The sequence below is a fragment of the Triticum urartu genome, chromosome 1A, assembly GCF_056163025.1.
Source record: "Triticum urartu cultivar PI428250 chromosome 1A, HENAU_Tu73, whole genome shotgun sequence".
In the NCBI taxonomy this organism is placed as follows: Eukaryota; Viridiplantae; Streptophyta; class Magnoliopsida; order Poales; family Poaceae; genus Triticum; species Triticum urartu.
In genome coordinates this window covers 477,720,576-477,737,693 of record NC_141873.1, presented here as the reverse complement: position 1 = coordinate 477,737,693, position 17,118 = coordinate 477,720,576, and positions in this window count along the sequence as shown.

Below are 17,118 nucleotides of genomic sequence, written 5' to 3'. Positions count from 1 at the left end.
AAGTAGCGGTGGGCCACATCAAGCTGGGCAGGAAGTGCACTAATTCAACTATAATTAGGATTCTACTAGAAACATGAATTAGCAGGTTTTTTGGAAGATGAAATTAGCTATCAATATGGATTCTCGCGTGCTTGTCAACTGCAGCGGTGCTAAACCCTAGCAAACTAATACCTTAAAAGGAAAAGTGAAAAGGCTAACTGAGCTGGGAGTGGCTCACACGAAAGACGACAAGTTGGTGCCGCAACAATAACTAAGCAAATCGTACATTCACTTCTTTGTATCAATACTAATAAATGTATTTCTCAAAGATCGATTCCTTGTTGTAAATTGATGGTGCATAGTTCCACCAGCTTTATTTAGTGATGTACATTTTTTGAAAACCTATCTTTGGTCTTAATATGTTTGGTTGGCCCGATTGTTTTCTCCATACTAAAAACTTAGTTCACCCTCTACCACCCGTGCGAGCACAGCTTAGCTCGATGGTAAAATGCAATTTATTTTGATCTCGTGTGTGATCGCCCCCTGTTTGGTTACATAGGACCAATGCTTGATCCCTCGTGCGCCCTAGCCATAACCACCTCTTGTTCTTCGCCGGGAGCCCTAATCTGGAGTCCTTTCATGGCTCCGGAGAGAGAGAGAGAGAGAGAGAGAGAGAGAGAGAAGAATCACCATCGTTGTAATCACCAACCCTTCTCCATCAACACTTTCATGATGCTCACAATTATTTGCGAGTAATCTCCTTGTAGGCATACTGGAGGTAGATGGGATTGGATGAGATTTCATATGTAATCGTTGTCAATTTGTTAGGGCTTGATCCCTAATATCCACCATGTTCCAACAAGATTGATGTTGTTATGACTTTGCTATGATTAATACTTGACACTAGGGCCTGAGTGTCATGATTTCATATCTGAACCTATTATGTTTCCATGAATATATTTGAGTTCTTTTGATCATATCTACAAGTTGTATGCACCTGTTATTGTTCTAAACCCTAGATCTCAAGGTGACAATAATTGGGATACTCTAAGGGGATGACTGTAATTTGAGGAGTTCATATATTCACTATGTGTTAATGTTTTATTTTGGTTCTCTATTAAAAGGAGTGCCTTAATTAGCATTCATTTCCATTAGGACCCCGCTTCCATGGGAGGGTAGGACAAACGATGTTATGTAAGTTCTTATCGTAAGCAAGTATGACTACATACGAAATACATGCCTACACATGATTGATGAATTAGAGCTAGTTTTGTATCGCTCTAGGTTGTGACTATTGTATACTGAATCTCATCTGAACATCCCATCACAACTCCATGCCTACGTTTTTCTGCTATTGCCTTTGCTAAAGTTACTACTGCTCTACTTGTTACTACTGCTGCTACTGTTACTGCTACTATGTTATCACTACTATCATATTATCGTGCTAGTAATAAATTGCTGCAAGAAAGTGATTTCTCAGGTGTGGTTGAATTGACAACTCAACTATCGAGGCTTGTAAATATTCTTCGGCACCCCTTATGTTGAATCAGCAATGGGTGAAATACTACCCTCGAAGACTATTGTGATCCCCTATACTTGTGGATTATTAGGACCCATATCCTAATTTTCCCCGGGCCCTGAAATCTTAGGATCGGACCCGAGCACAATCTACATTGACTTTGTCATGTCCAACCTAGACAACGAGTTCTTATCTAAGGAGTTCCAGAAGGATGATGCTTTTTTGCTACAAGGAGTCATGTACTCCCAATTCATTCCCAGCCCCTATAGGTCCATATTTGCAATTCATGCACTTAATAGGCATAAGCTATGGTAATTACCATTGCCAATACCATATTTGAGTCAAAATCAACGATCTCGGATGATGTCCTAGCCGAGGTCTTCTAGCTGGAGAGGAATATCATGGATCGGCTCCAATGATATCTTGTCATACTCCTCATCATCATAGTCATCACTCCCATCACAGTAACCATGCATGTTACCAATGTCACCATTTTCTTGATCACCTACATCATCATTCTCATTAGTTGCACGCGCATGACATTGTTTAAGAGAATGGTTACGAATAGTTTTGGTGATAATATTAACAATGGTGATAGGATTTCCTTTAGAACGAATAAGATCTCTAAGCTCAAATAAGCACTTATAAAAGTATAAACACATTCAAAGTTTTGCATGATATGGACAACAAAATTAGGAAGGCCTCTAACAATAAGAATTATGGTTCTTAAACTATGAAGCATATGTCAGGTTCTTCCTTAGGGGTTGGGTGCAAGTGATTAACCAGGGGGCATAAGTACGATGGATATACTCACTCAAGTTGAAACCATCAAATATATCAAGCATTTCATCTTTCCAAAAGTTAAAGTACTCTTCATTGAGAATAGGAACTCTACAACCAAGACTCCTCAAAGTAGACAAATACATCCTTCTCTGTGGTGGTAAAGCCAAAGCAATGGATACCAAAACTATGATACCCCTTGTAGGATTGAAAGGGGGTGTCTAGAGGGAGGTGACTAGACACTAGAAAAGCTTAATTATCATTTTTAATGTTTCTTGATTCTTTGGCAGATCTTGACACAAGCTAGATAACAACAAGTACACCCTACACATGCATATCTAGAGTATGGGCAACGAAAAATAGCAATCATGCAAGTGAAAGTAAAATAGGGAGAAGAGTTTGAAGGATTTGCAAAAAAGGTTGACACAAATGATTTTTGAGTTGTGGTTTCGATAGGTGGTGCTATTGTATGCCCATGTTTATTGAGGATTCAATCTAAAGGATCAATGATCTCAAGGATAATGGTTGTGATATTACACAGAGGAATTGAGTCCACGTAAGGCTCCACCCACAAAGGGTCCACGAAAAAGCAACCTTGCCTATCCCACCATGGCTTACACCCACAAAGGACTAGCCTCACTCGGGATAGATCTTCACAAATGAAGTAGGTGATCTCCTTACCCTTACAATCTTATTGGTTTCTCCACATGATTTGGAGACTCCCAAGCACACCTAGCCAATCTAGGAGGCACAACCCTCGAAAAGGTAATAGGTGGGGTTGTTGATGATGAACTCCTTGCTCTCGTGCTTCAAAAGAAATCTCCTCAACATTGAAACACTCTTTCACAAATTTTGTCTTTAGGTTAGGGGAGGGTTTGGGTGGAAAGTAATGAGGTGACTAAAAATCAACGGTTATATGGTTGGAGTGGAATCATTTTGATCTCAACACAAGGATCGGGAGCTCTCTCTCAGAAATATGGATATGAATGTGTATGCTTCACTCTGGTTGTTCTCTGAGAGTTCGGTGGAGTGGGTGGGGTATATATAGACATCACCAAATATCCAATCATTGCACACCTTTATGCACTACCTGGTGAGACCGATCGGTACAAAATGTTTAAATTTTAGGCGTTTCAGTGGGACCGGGTGAAAACGTCGATGGCTCCGAGTTGTGATGACCTAATCACTTTACACACTTCGGTGTCAGCGACTGAAACCATTCAGAAATTTTGAATGAATTTTAGTTGGCAACAGAAGGTTGATGACCCACAAGTATAGGGGATCAATTGTAGCTCTTTTCGATAAGTAAGAGTGTCGAACCCAACGAGGAGCGGAAGGAAATGACAAGTGGTTTTGAGCAAGGTAATGTCTGCAGGTGCTGAAATTGTAAGTAACAGAGTAGTTTGATAGCAAGATATTTTGTAACAAGCAAGTAATGATAATAGTAAAAAAGTGCAGCGAGGTAGCCGAATCCTTTTGAGGTAAAGGACAGGCCAAAACGGTCTCTTATAATAAGCAAAGCGTTCTTGAGGGTACACGGGAATTTCATCTAGTCACTTTCATCGTGTTGGTTTGATTCGTGTTCGCTACTTTGATAATTTGATATGTGGGTGGACCGGTGCTTAGGTGTTGTTCTTACTTGAACAAACCTTCTACTTATGATTAACCCCCTTGCAAACATCCACAACTACGAGAAAAGTATTAAGGATAAATCCTAACCATATCATTAAACTTTTGGATCCAATCGGTCCCTTACGGAATAGCGCATAAACTAGGGTTTAAGCTTCAGTCACTCTCGCAACCCATCATCTAATAACTACTCCACAATGCATTCCCTTAGGCCCAAATATGGTTAAGTGTCATGTAGACGTTCACATGACACCACTAAGGGAATCCCAACATACATACTATCAAAATATCGAACACATACCAAGTTCACATGATTACTGTTGGGGAACGTAGTAATTTCAAAAAAATTCCTACGCACACGCAAGATCATGGTGATGCATAGCAACGAGAGGGAAGAGTATCGTCCACGTACCCTCGTAGACCGTAATCAAAAGCGTTATGAGAACGCGGTTGATGTAGTCGAACGTCTTCACAATCCGACCGATCCAAGTACTGAATGCACGACACCTCCGAGTTCAGCACACGTTCAACTCGATGACGTCCCACGAACTCTGATCCAGCAGAGCTTCACGGGAGAGTTTCATCAGCACGACAGCGTGATGGCGGTGATGATGTTGCTACCGACGCAGGGCTTCTCCTAAGCACCGCTACGATATGATCGAGGTGGATTATGGTGAAGGGGGCACCGCACACGGCTAAGGGATCAATGGTCAACTTGTGTGTCTATGCCCCCTGGCCACGTATATAAAGGAGTGGAGGAGGGGGAGGGCCGGCCCTCCTATGGCGCGCCCTGGGGAGTCCTACTCCCACCGGGAGTAGGATTTCCCCCTTCCATGTAGTAGGAGTAGGAGAGAAGGAAAGGGAAAAGAGAAGAGAAGGAAGGAGGGGGCACCGCTCCTCCCCCTAGTCAAATTCGGACTAGGCCTTGGGGGGCGCGCATCCTCCTCTCTCTCTTTCCCCTAAAGCCCAATAAGGCCCATATACTCCCCGGCGAATTCCCGTAACTCTCCGGTACTCCGAAAAATACCTGAATCACTCGGAACCTTTCCGATGTCCGAATATAGTCGTCCAATATATCGATCTTTACGTCTCGACCATTTCGGGACTCCTCGTCATGTCCCCGATCTCATACGGGACTCCGAACTACCTTCGGTACATCAAAACACATAAACTCATAATACCGATCATCACCGAATGTTAAGCGTGCGGACCCTACGGGTTCGAGAACTATATAGACATGACCGAGACTCATCTCCGGTCAATAACCAATAGCGGAACCTGGATGCTCATATTGGTTCCTACATATTCTACGAAGATCTTTATCGGTCAAACCGCATAACAACATACGTTGTTCCCTTTGTCATCGGTATGTTACTTGCCCGAGATTCGATCATCGGTATCTCAATACCTAGTTCAATCTCCTTACCGGCAAGTCTCTTTACTTGTTCTGTAATGCATCATCCCGCAACTAACTCATTAGTTACATTGCTTGCAAGGCTTATAGTGATGTGCATTACCGAGAGGGCCCAGAGATACCTCTCCGACAATCGGAGTGACAAATCCTAATCTTGATCTATGCCAACTCAACAAGTACCATCAGAGACACCCGTAGAGCACCTTTATAATCACCCAGTTACGTTGTGACGTTTGGTAGCACACAAAGTGTTCCTCTGGTATTCGGGAGTTGCATAATCTCATAGTCATAGGAACATGTATAAGTCATGAAGAAAGCAATAGCAACAAACTAAACGATCATCCTGCTAAGCTAACGGATGGGTCAAGTCAATCACATCATTCCCTAATTATGTGATCCCGTTAATCAAATGACAACTCATGTCTATGGCTAGGAAACTTAACCATCTTTGATTCAACGAGCTAGTCAAGTAGAGGCATACTAGTGACACTTTGTTTGTCTATGTATTCACACATGTACTAAGTTTCCAGTTAATACAATTCTAGCATGAATAATAAACATTTATCATGATATAAGGAAATATAAATAACAACTTTATTATTGCCTCTAGGGCATATTTCCTTCAGTCTCCCACTTGCACTAGAGTCAATAATCTAGTTCACATCGTCATGTGATTTAACATCAATAGTTCATATCTTTATGTGATTAGTTCACATCTCCATGTGACTAACACCCAAAGGGTTTACTAGAGTCGATAATCTAGTTCACATTGCTATGTGATTAACACCCAAAGAGTGATCATGTTTTGCTTGTGAGAGAAATTTAGTCAACGGGTCTGCCACATTCAGAGCCATATGTATTTTGCAAATTTTCTATGTCTACAATGCTTTGCATGGAGCTACTCTAGCTAATTGCTCCCACTTTCAATATGTATCTAGATCGAGACTTAGAGTCATCCACATCGGTGTCAAAGCTTACATCGACGCAACTCTTTATGACGAACTCTTTGTCACCTCCATAACCGAGAAACATTTCCTTATTCCACTAAGGATATTTTTGACCGCTCTCCAGTGATCTACTCCTGGGTCACTATTGTACCCTCTTGCCAAACTTATGGTGAGGTACACAATAGGTCCGGTACACAGCATAGCATACTTTGTAGAACCTATGACTGAGGCATAGGGAATGACTTTTCATTCTCTTTTCTATTTTCTGCCGTGGTCGGGTTTTGAGTCTTTACTCAACTTCACACCTTGCAACACAGGCAAGAACTCCTTCTTTGACCGTTCCATTTTGAACTACTTCAAAATCTTGTCGAGGTATGTACTAATTGGAAAAACTTATCAAGCGTCTTGATCTATCTCTATAGATCTTGATGCTCAATGTGTAAGCAGCTTCATTGAGGTCTTTCTTTGAAAAATTCTTTTCAAACACTCCTTTATGCTTTCCAGAAAATTCTACATTATTTTCGATCAACAATATGTCATTCACATATACTTATCAGAAAAGTTGTAGTGCTCCCACTCACTTTCTTGTAAATACAGGCTTCTCCAAAAGTCTATATAAAACCATATGCTTTGATCACACTATCAAAACGTTTATTCCAACTCCGAGATGCTTGCACCAGTCCATAGATGGATCGCTGGAGTTTGCACACTTTGTTAGCACCCTTTGGATCGATAAAACCTTCAGGTTGCATGATATACAACTCTTCTTCCAGAAATCCATTCAGGAATGCAGTCTCTACATCCATTTGCCAAATTTCATAATTATAAAATGCGGCAATTGCTAACATGATTCAGACGGACTTAAGCATCTCTACAGGTGAGAAGGTCTCATCGTAGTCAACTTCTTGAACTTGTCGAAAACCTTTCGCAACAAGTCGAGCTTTGTAGACAGTAACATTACCGCCAGCGTCAGTCTTCTTCGTGAAGATCCATTTATTCTCGATGGCTTGCCGATCATCGGGCAAGTCAACCAAAGTCCACACTTTGTTCTCATACATGGATTCCATCTCAGATTTCATGGCCTCAAGCCATTTTGCAGAATCTGGGCTCATCATCACTTCCTCATAGTTCGTAGGTTCGTCATGGTCAAGTAACATGACTTCCAGAAAGGATTACCGTACCACTCTGGTGCGAACCATACTCTGGTTGTCCTACGAGGTTTGGTAGTAACTTGATCTGAAGTTTCATGATCATCATCATTAGCTTCCTCACTAATTGGTGTAGAGATCACTAGAACTGATTTCTGTGATGAACTACTTTCCAATTCGGGAGAAGGTACAATTACCTTATCAAGTTCTACATTCCTCACTTCTTTCGGGAGAAATTTCTTCTCTAGAAAGGATCCACTTTTAGCAACAAAATATCTTGCCTTCGGATTTGTGATAGAAGGTGTACCCAACAGTTTCTTTTGGGTATCCTATGAAGACGCACTACTCCGATTTGGGTTCTGATACGTCCATTTTGCATCATGCTTTTATATCGATATTTATTGCATTATGGGCTGTTATTACACATTATGTCACAATACTTATGCCTATCCTCTCTTATTTTACAAGGTTTACATAAAGAGGGAGAATGCCGGCAGCTGGGATTCTGGGCTGGAAAAGGAGCAAATATTAGAGACCTATTCTGCACAGCTCCAAAAGTCCTGAAACTTCACGGAACTCATTTTCAGAATATATAAAAAATACTGAGCGCAAGAAGTTCACCAGGGGGGCCACACCCTGCCCACGAGGGTGGGGGGCGCGCCCCCTACCTCATGGGCCCCTGGTGGCCCTCCGATGCCCATCTTCTGCTATATGGAGTCTTTCGATGAGAAAAATAAAATCATAAGCCATCTTTCCGGATGAGACTCCGCCTCCACGAGGCGGAACCTTGGCGGAACCAATCTAGGGCTCTGGCGGAGCTGTTCTGTCGGGGACACTTCCCTCCGGGAGGGGGAAATCATCGCCATCGTTATCACCAACACTCCTCTCATCGGGAGAGGGCAATCTCCATCAACATCTTCACCAGCACCATCTCCTCTCAAAACCCTAGTTCATCTCTTGTATCCAATTCTTGTCTCCAAGTCCGGGATTGGTACCTGTGGGTTGCTAGTAGTGTTAATTACTCCTTGTAGTTGATGCTAGTTGGTTTATTTGGTGGAAGACCATATGTTTAGATCCTATATGCATATTAATACCCTATGATTATGAACATGAATATGCTTTGTGAGTAGTTACGTTTGTTCCTGAGGACATGGGAGAAGTCTTGCTATTAGTAGTCATGTGAATTTGGTATTTGTTCGATATTTTGATGAGATGTATGTTGTCTCTCCTCAAGTGGTGTTATGTGAACGTCGACTACATGACACTTCACCTTTATTTGGGCCTAGAGGAAGGCATTGGGAAGTAATAAGTAGATGATGGGTTGCTAGAGTGACAGAAGCTTAAACCCTAGTTTATGTGTTGCTTCGTAAGGGGCTGATTTGGATCCATATGTTTCATGCTATGGTTAGGTTTACCTTAATACTTTTGTTGTAGTTGCGGATGCTTGCAATAGAGGTTAATCATAAGTGGGATGCTTGTTCAAGTAAGGACAGCAGCCAAGCACCGGTCTACCCACATACCAAATTATTAAAATACCGAACGCGAATCATATGAACGTGATGAAAACTAGCTTGACGATATTCCCATGTGTCCTCGGGAGCGCTTTACATCATATAAGAGTTTGTCCAGGCTTGTCCTTTGCTAGAAAAAGGATTGGGCCACCTTGCTGCACTTTATTTACTTTTGTTACTTGTTGCTCGTTATCAATTATCTTATCACAAAACTATCTCTTACCTATAATTTCAGTGCTTGCAGAGAATACCTTGCTGAAAACCGCTTATCATTTCCTTCTGCTCCTCGTTGGGTTCGACACTCTTAGTTATCGAAAGGACTACGATAGATCCCCTATACTTGTGGGTCATCAAGAATCTTTTCTAGCGCCGTTGCTGGGGAGTGAAGCGCCTTTGGTAAGGAAAAATTTATATAGTGTGCTGAAATTTACTGTCACTTGTTACTATGGAAAGTAATCCTCTGAGGGGCTTGTTCGGGGTATCTTCACCCCGACCAGTAGAGCAAAGAGTTGCTCCTCAACCTACTGAACCTACTGAAAATGAAAATGTCTGCATTGAAATTCCTTCGGGTATGTTAGAAAAACTGCTAGCTAATCCTTTTGTAGGAGATGGAACAAAGCATCCTGATGAGCACCTAATATATGTGGATGAAGTTTGTGGATTATTTAAGCTTGCAGGTGTGTCCGGAGATGTTATTAAGAAGAAGGTCTTCCCTTTATCTTTGAAGGGAGATGGATTGACATGGTATAGGCTATGTGATGATACGGGGTCATGGAACTACAAACGATTGAAATTGGAATTTCATCAGAAGTTTTATCCTATGCATATTGTTCATCGTGATCACAATTATATATATAATTTCTGGCCTCGTGAAGGAGAAATCATCGCTTAAGCTTGGGGGAGGCTTAAATCAATGTTATATTCATGCCCCAATCATGAGCTCTCAAGAGAAATGATTATTCAAAAAAATTATGCTCGGCTTTCTGATAACAATCGCACCATGCTTGATACTTCTTGTGCCGGCTCTTTTATGATGAAGACTATTGAATTCAAATGGGATTTATTGGAAAGAATTAAACGCAACTCTGAAGATTGGGACCTCGACGAAGGTAAGGAGTCAGGTATGACACCTAAGTATGATTGTGTTAAATCTTTTATGGATACCGATGTTTTCCGTAAATTTAGCACTAAGTATGGGCTTGACTCTGAGATAGTAGCCTCTTTCTGTGAATCTTTTGCTGCTCATATCGATCTCCCTAAGGAGAAGTGGTTTAAATATCATCCTCCCATAGAAGTAAAAGTAACTGCACCTATTAAAGTTGAAGAAAAGACTATCACTTATAATGATCCTATTGTTCCTACTGCTTATGTTGAGAAACCACCTTTTCCTGTTAGGATAAAAGATCATGCTAAAGCTTCACCTGTGGTTCGTAAAAGCAATATTAGAACCTATACACCTTGTGAGAAAATTAAAGTTGAACCTAATATTGCTATTGTTAAAGATCTCTTGTCTGATAATATTGATGGGCATGTTATTCATTTCCGTGATGAGACTGCTAGAATTGCTAAACCTTGTGCTAAAAATAAACCTAGATCTTTGGTAGGCATGCCTGTTATTTCTGTTAAAATAGGAGATCATTATTATCATGGCTTATGTGATATGGGTGCTAGTGTTATACCTATTGACTTATACAGAGAAATTAGGCATGATATTGCACCTGCTGAGTTAGAAGATATTGATGTCACAATTAAACTTGCCAATAGAGATACTATTTCACCAATGGGAATTGTTAGAGATGTTAAAGTCTTGTGTGGGAAAACTAAATATCCTGCAAATTTTCTTATTCTTGGTTCCCCACAAGATAGCTTTTGTCCCATTATATTTGGTAGACCCTTCTTGAACACAGTTAATGCTAAGATAGATTGCGAAAAGGATGTTGTTACTATTGGTTTAGGTGATATGTCTCATGAATTTAATTTCTCTAGATTTTGTAGACAACACCGTGAAGAGGAATTGCCTAGTAAAGATGAAATTATTGGTCTTGCTTCTATTGCCGTGCCTCCTAGCGATCCTTTAGAACAGTATTTGCTAGACCATGAAATGATATGTTTATGAATGAAAGAAGGGAAATAGATGAAGTATTCTTTAAACAGGAACCCATCCTGAAACACAATTTGCCTGTTGAAATCCTAGGGGATCCTCCTCCACCCAAGGGTGATCCCGTGTTTGAGCTTAAATCGTTGCCTGATACTCTTAAATATGCTTATCTTGATGAGAAAAAGATATATCCTGTTATTATTAGTGCTAACCTTTCAGAGCATGAAGAAGAGAGATTATTGAAAACTCTGAAGAAGCACCGTGCTACTATTGGATATACTCTTGATGATCTTAAGGGCATTAGTCCCACTCTGTGTCAACACAAAATAAATTTGGAGGAAGATGCCAAACCAGTTCGTGATCATCAACGACGGCTAAATCCTAAGATGAAGGAAGTGGTAAGAAAGGAAATACTAAAGCTTCTTGAGGCAGGTATAATTTATCCCGTTGCTGATAGTCAGTGGGTAAGTCCTGTCCATTGCGTCCCTAAGAAGGGAGGTATTACTGTCGTTCCTAATGATAAAGATGAGTTGATCCCGCAAAGAATTATTACAGGTTATAGGATGGTAATTGATTTCTGCAAATTAAATAAAGCTACTAAAAAGATCATTACCCCTTACCTTTTATTGATCAAATGCTAGAAAGATTATCCAAACATACACATTTTTGCTTTCTAGATGGTTATTCTGGTTTCTCTCAAATACACGTGTCAGCCAATGATCAATCAAAGACTACTTTTACTTGCCCTTTTGGCACTTTTGCTTATAGACGTATGCCTTTTGGTTTATGTAATGCACTAGCTACCTTTTAAAGATGCATGATGGCTATATTCTCTGACTTTTGTGAAAAGATTTGTGAGGTTTTCATGGACGATTTTTCTGTCTATGGATCCTCTTTTGATGATTGCTTAAGCAACCTTGACCGAGTTTTGCAGAGATGTGAAGAAACTAATCTTGTCTTGAATTGGGAAAAGTGCCACTTTATGGTTAATGAAGGTATTGTCTTGGGGCATAAAGTTTCTGAAAGAGGTATTGAGGTTGATAAAGCCAAGGTTGATGCTATTGAAAAGATGCCATGTCCCGAGGACATCAAAGGTATAAGAAATTTCCTTGGTCATGCCAGTTTCTATAGGAGGTTCATTAAGGACTTATCAAAAATTTCTCGGCCTCTGACTAATTTATTACTGATGTCTACGACACATCCTTCTTCTTGTAGACGTTGTTGGGCCTCCAAGTGCAGAGGTTTGTAGGACAGTAGCAAATTTCCCTCAAGTGGATGACCTAAGGTTTATCAATCCATAGGAGGCATAGGATGAAGATGGTCTCTCTTAAGCAATCCTGCAACCAAATAGCAAAGAGTCTCTTGTGTACCCAACACACCCAATACAATGGTAAATTGTATAGGTGCACTAGTTCGGCGAAGAGATGGTGATACAAGTGGTATATGGATAGTAGATATGAGTATTTGTAATCTGAAAAAATAAAAACAGCAAGGTAACTAATGATAAAAGTGAGCGTAAACGGTATTGCAATGCGTTGAAACAAGGCCTAGGGTTCATACTTTCGCTAGTGCGAGTTCCCTCAACAATAATAACATAATTGGATCACATAACTACCCCTCAACATGCAACAAAGAGTCACTCCAAAGTCACTAATAGCGGAGAACAAACGAAGAGATTATGGTAGGGTACGAAACCACCTCAAAGTTATTCTTTCCAATCAATCCGTTGGGCTATTCCTATAAGTGTCACAAACAGCCCTAGAGTTTGTACTAGAATAACACCTTAAGACACAAATCAACCAAAACCCTAATGTCACCTAGATACTCCAATGTCACCTCAAGTATCCATGGGTATGATAATACGATATGCATCACACAATCTCAGATTCATCTATTCAACCAACACATAGAACCTCAAAGAGTGCCCCAAAGTTTCTACCGGAGAATCACGACGAAAACATGTGCCAACCCCTATGCATAGGTTCATGGGCGGAACCCGCAAGTTGATCACCAAAACATACATCAAGTGAATCACGTGATATCCCATTGTCACCACAGATACGCACGGCAAGACATACATCAAGTGTTCTCAAATCTTTAAAGACTCAATCTGATAAGATAACTTCAAAGGGGAAACTCAATTCATTACAAGATAGTAGAGGGGGAGGAGAAACATAAGATCCAACTATAATAGCAAAGCTCGCGATACATCAAGATCGTATCATCTCAAGAACACGAGAGAGAGAGAGAGATCAAACACATAGCTACTGGTACATACCCTCAGCCCCGAGGGAGAACTACTCCCTCCTTGTTATGGATAGCACCGGGATGATGAATATGGCCACCGGAGAGGGATTGCCCCTCCGGCAGGGTGCCAGAACGGGTCTAGATTGGCTTTCGGTGGCTACGGAGGCTTCTGGCGGCGGAACTCCCGATCTATTGTGCTCCCGGATGTTTTTAGGGTATATGGAGATATATAGGCGGAAGAAGTACATCAGGGGGGCCACGAGGGGCCCACGAGGGTGGAGGGCGCGCCCAGGGGGGGTGGGCGCGCCCCCTACCTCGTGGCCTCCTCGAAGCTTCCCTTACATGGACTCCAAGTCTCCCGGGCTTCTTCTGATCCAAAAATAAGTTCCGTGAAGTTTCAGGTCAATTGGACTCCATTTGATTTTCCTTTTCTGCGATATTCTAAAACAAGGAAAAAACAGAAACTGGCACTGGGCTCTGGGTTAATAGGTTAGTCCCAAAAATAATATAAAATAGCATATAAATGCATATAAAACATCCAAGGTTGATAATATAATAGCATGGAACAATCAAAAATTATAGATACGTTGGAGACGTATCAGCATCCCCAATTAAGGTTAATTCCTGCTCGTCCTCGAGTAGGTAAATGATAAAACATAATTTTTGATGTGGAATGCTACCTAACATATTTATCCATGTAATTCTCTTTATTGTGGCAAGAATATTCAGATCCATAAGATTCAAGATAAAAGTTTAATATTGACATAAAAATAATAATACTTCAAGCATACTAGCAAAGCAATCATGTATTCTCAAAATAACATGGCTAAAGAAAGCTATCCCTACAAAATCATATAGTCTGGCTATGCTCCATCTTCACCACACAACATATTTAAATCATGCACAACCCCGATGACAAGCCAAGCAATTGTTTCATACTTTTGATGTTCTCAAACTTTTTCAATCTTCACGCAATATATGAGCATGAGCCATGGATATAGCACTATAGGTGGAATAGGATGGTGGTTGTGGAGAAGACAAAAAGGAGAAGATAGTCTCACAACAACTAGGCGTATCAACGGGCTATGGAGATGCCCATCAATAGATATCAATGTGAGTGAGTAGGGATTGCCATGCAACGGATGCACTAGAGCTATAAATGTATGAAAGCTCAACAAAAGAAACTAGTGGGTGTGCATCCAACTCGCTTGCTCACGAAGACCTAGGGCATTTTGAGAAAGCCCATCATTGGAATATACAAGCCAAGTTCTATAATGAAAGATTCCCACTAGTATATGAAAGTGACAACATAGGAGACTCTCTATCATGAAGATCATGGTGCTACTTTGAAGCACAAGTGTGGTAAAAGGATGGTAGCGTTGCCCCTTCTCTCCTTTTCTCTCATTTTTTATTTTCTTATTTGGGCCTTCTCTTTTTTTATGGCCTCTTTTCTCTTTTTTTATTTGGGCTTCTTTGGCCTCTCTTTTTTTCGTCCGGAGTCTCATCCCGACTTGTGGGGGAATCATAGTCTCCGTCATCCTTTCCTCACTGGGACAATGCTCTAATAATGATGATCATCACACTTTTATTTACTTACAACTCGATACTTAGAACAAGATATGACTCTATATGAATGCCTCCGGCGGTGTACTGGTGTAACACCCCGAGAATCATGCTACAGTAATCTCCCACTAATGGTGGCCATGTCATCGTGATTACTATGTAGCTTGCCACTTGTCCAAAAATCAAAGCCTTTTTCAAATTTAAGATAAGTCGAATAAATTATTTCTTTGCGCAGTAAAACTAAAATGTTCACCTTATCCTATAAATTTCCCTGTTCACTGTCATGTTGAGCCAACCTCTTCTGAATTACCAAAATGCCCATGGGAATTAATTTGGTGCTCCAGCAACATTTAAATTGGACTTTTCAATTTCTAAAATTGATTAGGCAACTCCTTTTGACCCCAAACTTTTTGTTCCATCTCAAGGTTTTGTGTGAGTTTTATGTGCCAAGTTTTGTTGAAAACAAAACTCATTTTGGTACTAAAAGAAAAATGCAAAACAGAGAAAATAAAATAAAACAAGAGGGGAAAAGAAAAGGGAAAAAGCAGAGGGGGGAGAGAGAAAAGAGCCCCTGGCCTCCCATTGGGCCTCGGCCCACTTCAGCCTGGCCGGCCCAGCTTCCCCTGCACCCCCTCCTTCCTGTTCCTCCGACCGCGCGCCAGGGCACGCCCGGTTGCCACCGAGCCGGCTCGCCGTCGACGTCGTGGGGATAAGGTCGAGTCTCCTCGGCTTCGTCAGCTCCCCCACCAGATATTTTCCCGAGTCCACTCCTCTCGTGCTCTCTCTCGCCTGTGCCCCCTCCTCCAGATCCGCCTCGTCGTCGCGCCCGGTGTCGTCCGCCTCGCTCCGCCGCGGCCACCGGCTACCTGCTGCCCCGCCGTCGTGTCCACGAAGGCCGTCTCCATCCGCTACGTCATACACGCCGACGCACTAGAGCCGAAGGCCGCTACGACGCTGCCCTGAGCCGTCTTCAACCTTCGGATCGCCGGCGTTCGTCGCCGATTCCGGCTGCCTCACGCCCTCCCCGAGCTCACTACCACTCCCCTATGGCCCCACGGTGAGCTCCCACGCGTAACCCCTCACTGCCCCGTCTGTTTCAATGCGTGTAACCGCCGTCGCCATAGCTCCCGTAGGCCACCACCGCCCTGCTCCATCGCTGCCATGGCCACCGCTCGTTCCGAGCTAGCCGAGCACGGGCACGTGCTGAGGGCCTCGCGGTGAAGCCGCCAGTGCCCTCTACCTTTCCTCCCCTGTCCCCTTGCACCGGATCCATCTGCGCCCGACTCCGGCCGGCGCGTCGCTCATCACCATCGTCCCCACGAACCTTCCCGCAGCCTCCCGCTACCTCCATCAGACGCACGCAAGCGTCAACTGCTCGTAGGCCCTCTCCGCGCGCCGACCCGTGCCCTGCATCGCCGAATCCATCATCGCCCGCCGCCGCCGCCTCTGCTCGCCGCCGCCATCGTTGTAGCCCGCCTCAGCCCGAGCTAAGGCCACAGTTGGATGCGCCGCTCCTCCCGCGTCCGAACGAGCCCGGCCGCTCTCGAAACAGCCCTTTGTGGCGCGTTTCTGGTGAGGTCCCGAGCGCCTCCGCCGTGTTTTCGGTCGCCGGCGTTCAGCCGCCGGCCACTGCCAACGTGGCGCACCGGGGCCACCCCCTGGGTCGCTGACCCGCGGGCCCGCGGGGCCCGGCTGACCTGTTGACTTAGGTCAACTGCTGACTGGGCACTCTGGCCCACTGACTTGCGGGCCCCACTGCATAATTAATTTAACTAAACTAGTTTTATAATTAAAATTAATTAGTTAATCTGTTAAGTCACTGACAGGTGGGGTCCAGGTGCTAATTAACCCTGTTTAGTCTTAGTTAAACTTAGTTAAGCCCTCTGACCATGACATGTGGGTCCCATCGGCCCCACATGGCAGGTTTGACCCTGGTCAGCGAGTCTGTTGACTGCTGACGTCATCCCCACACAATGCTGATGTCATAATTCCCTTCTATTAATTTATTTAATTCCAGAAAATGTTTAAACCTTTAGAAATTCTTAGAAAATAAACCGTAGCTCGGATGAAAATGTTTTCTACATGAAAGTTTCTCAGAACGACGAGATGAATCCGAATACGTGATCCGTTTACCTGTCAGATGTCTCTAACTATCTGAACCTGGAACATTTCCCCTCCGGTCATCTGTGTGACATAGGTCCGGAACCGGGAAAACATTCCCCGTTGACTTCCCCCTTCACCGGTATCGTGTAGCACCACGTTAGAACACGTCTAGCTCTGCCT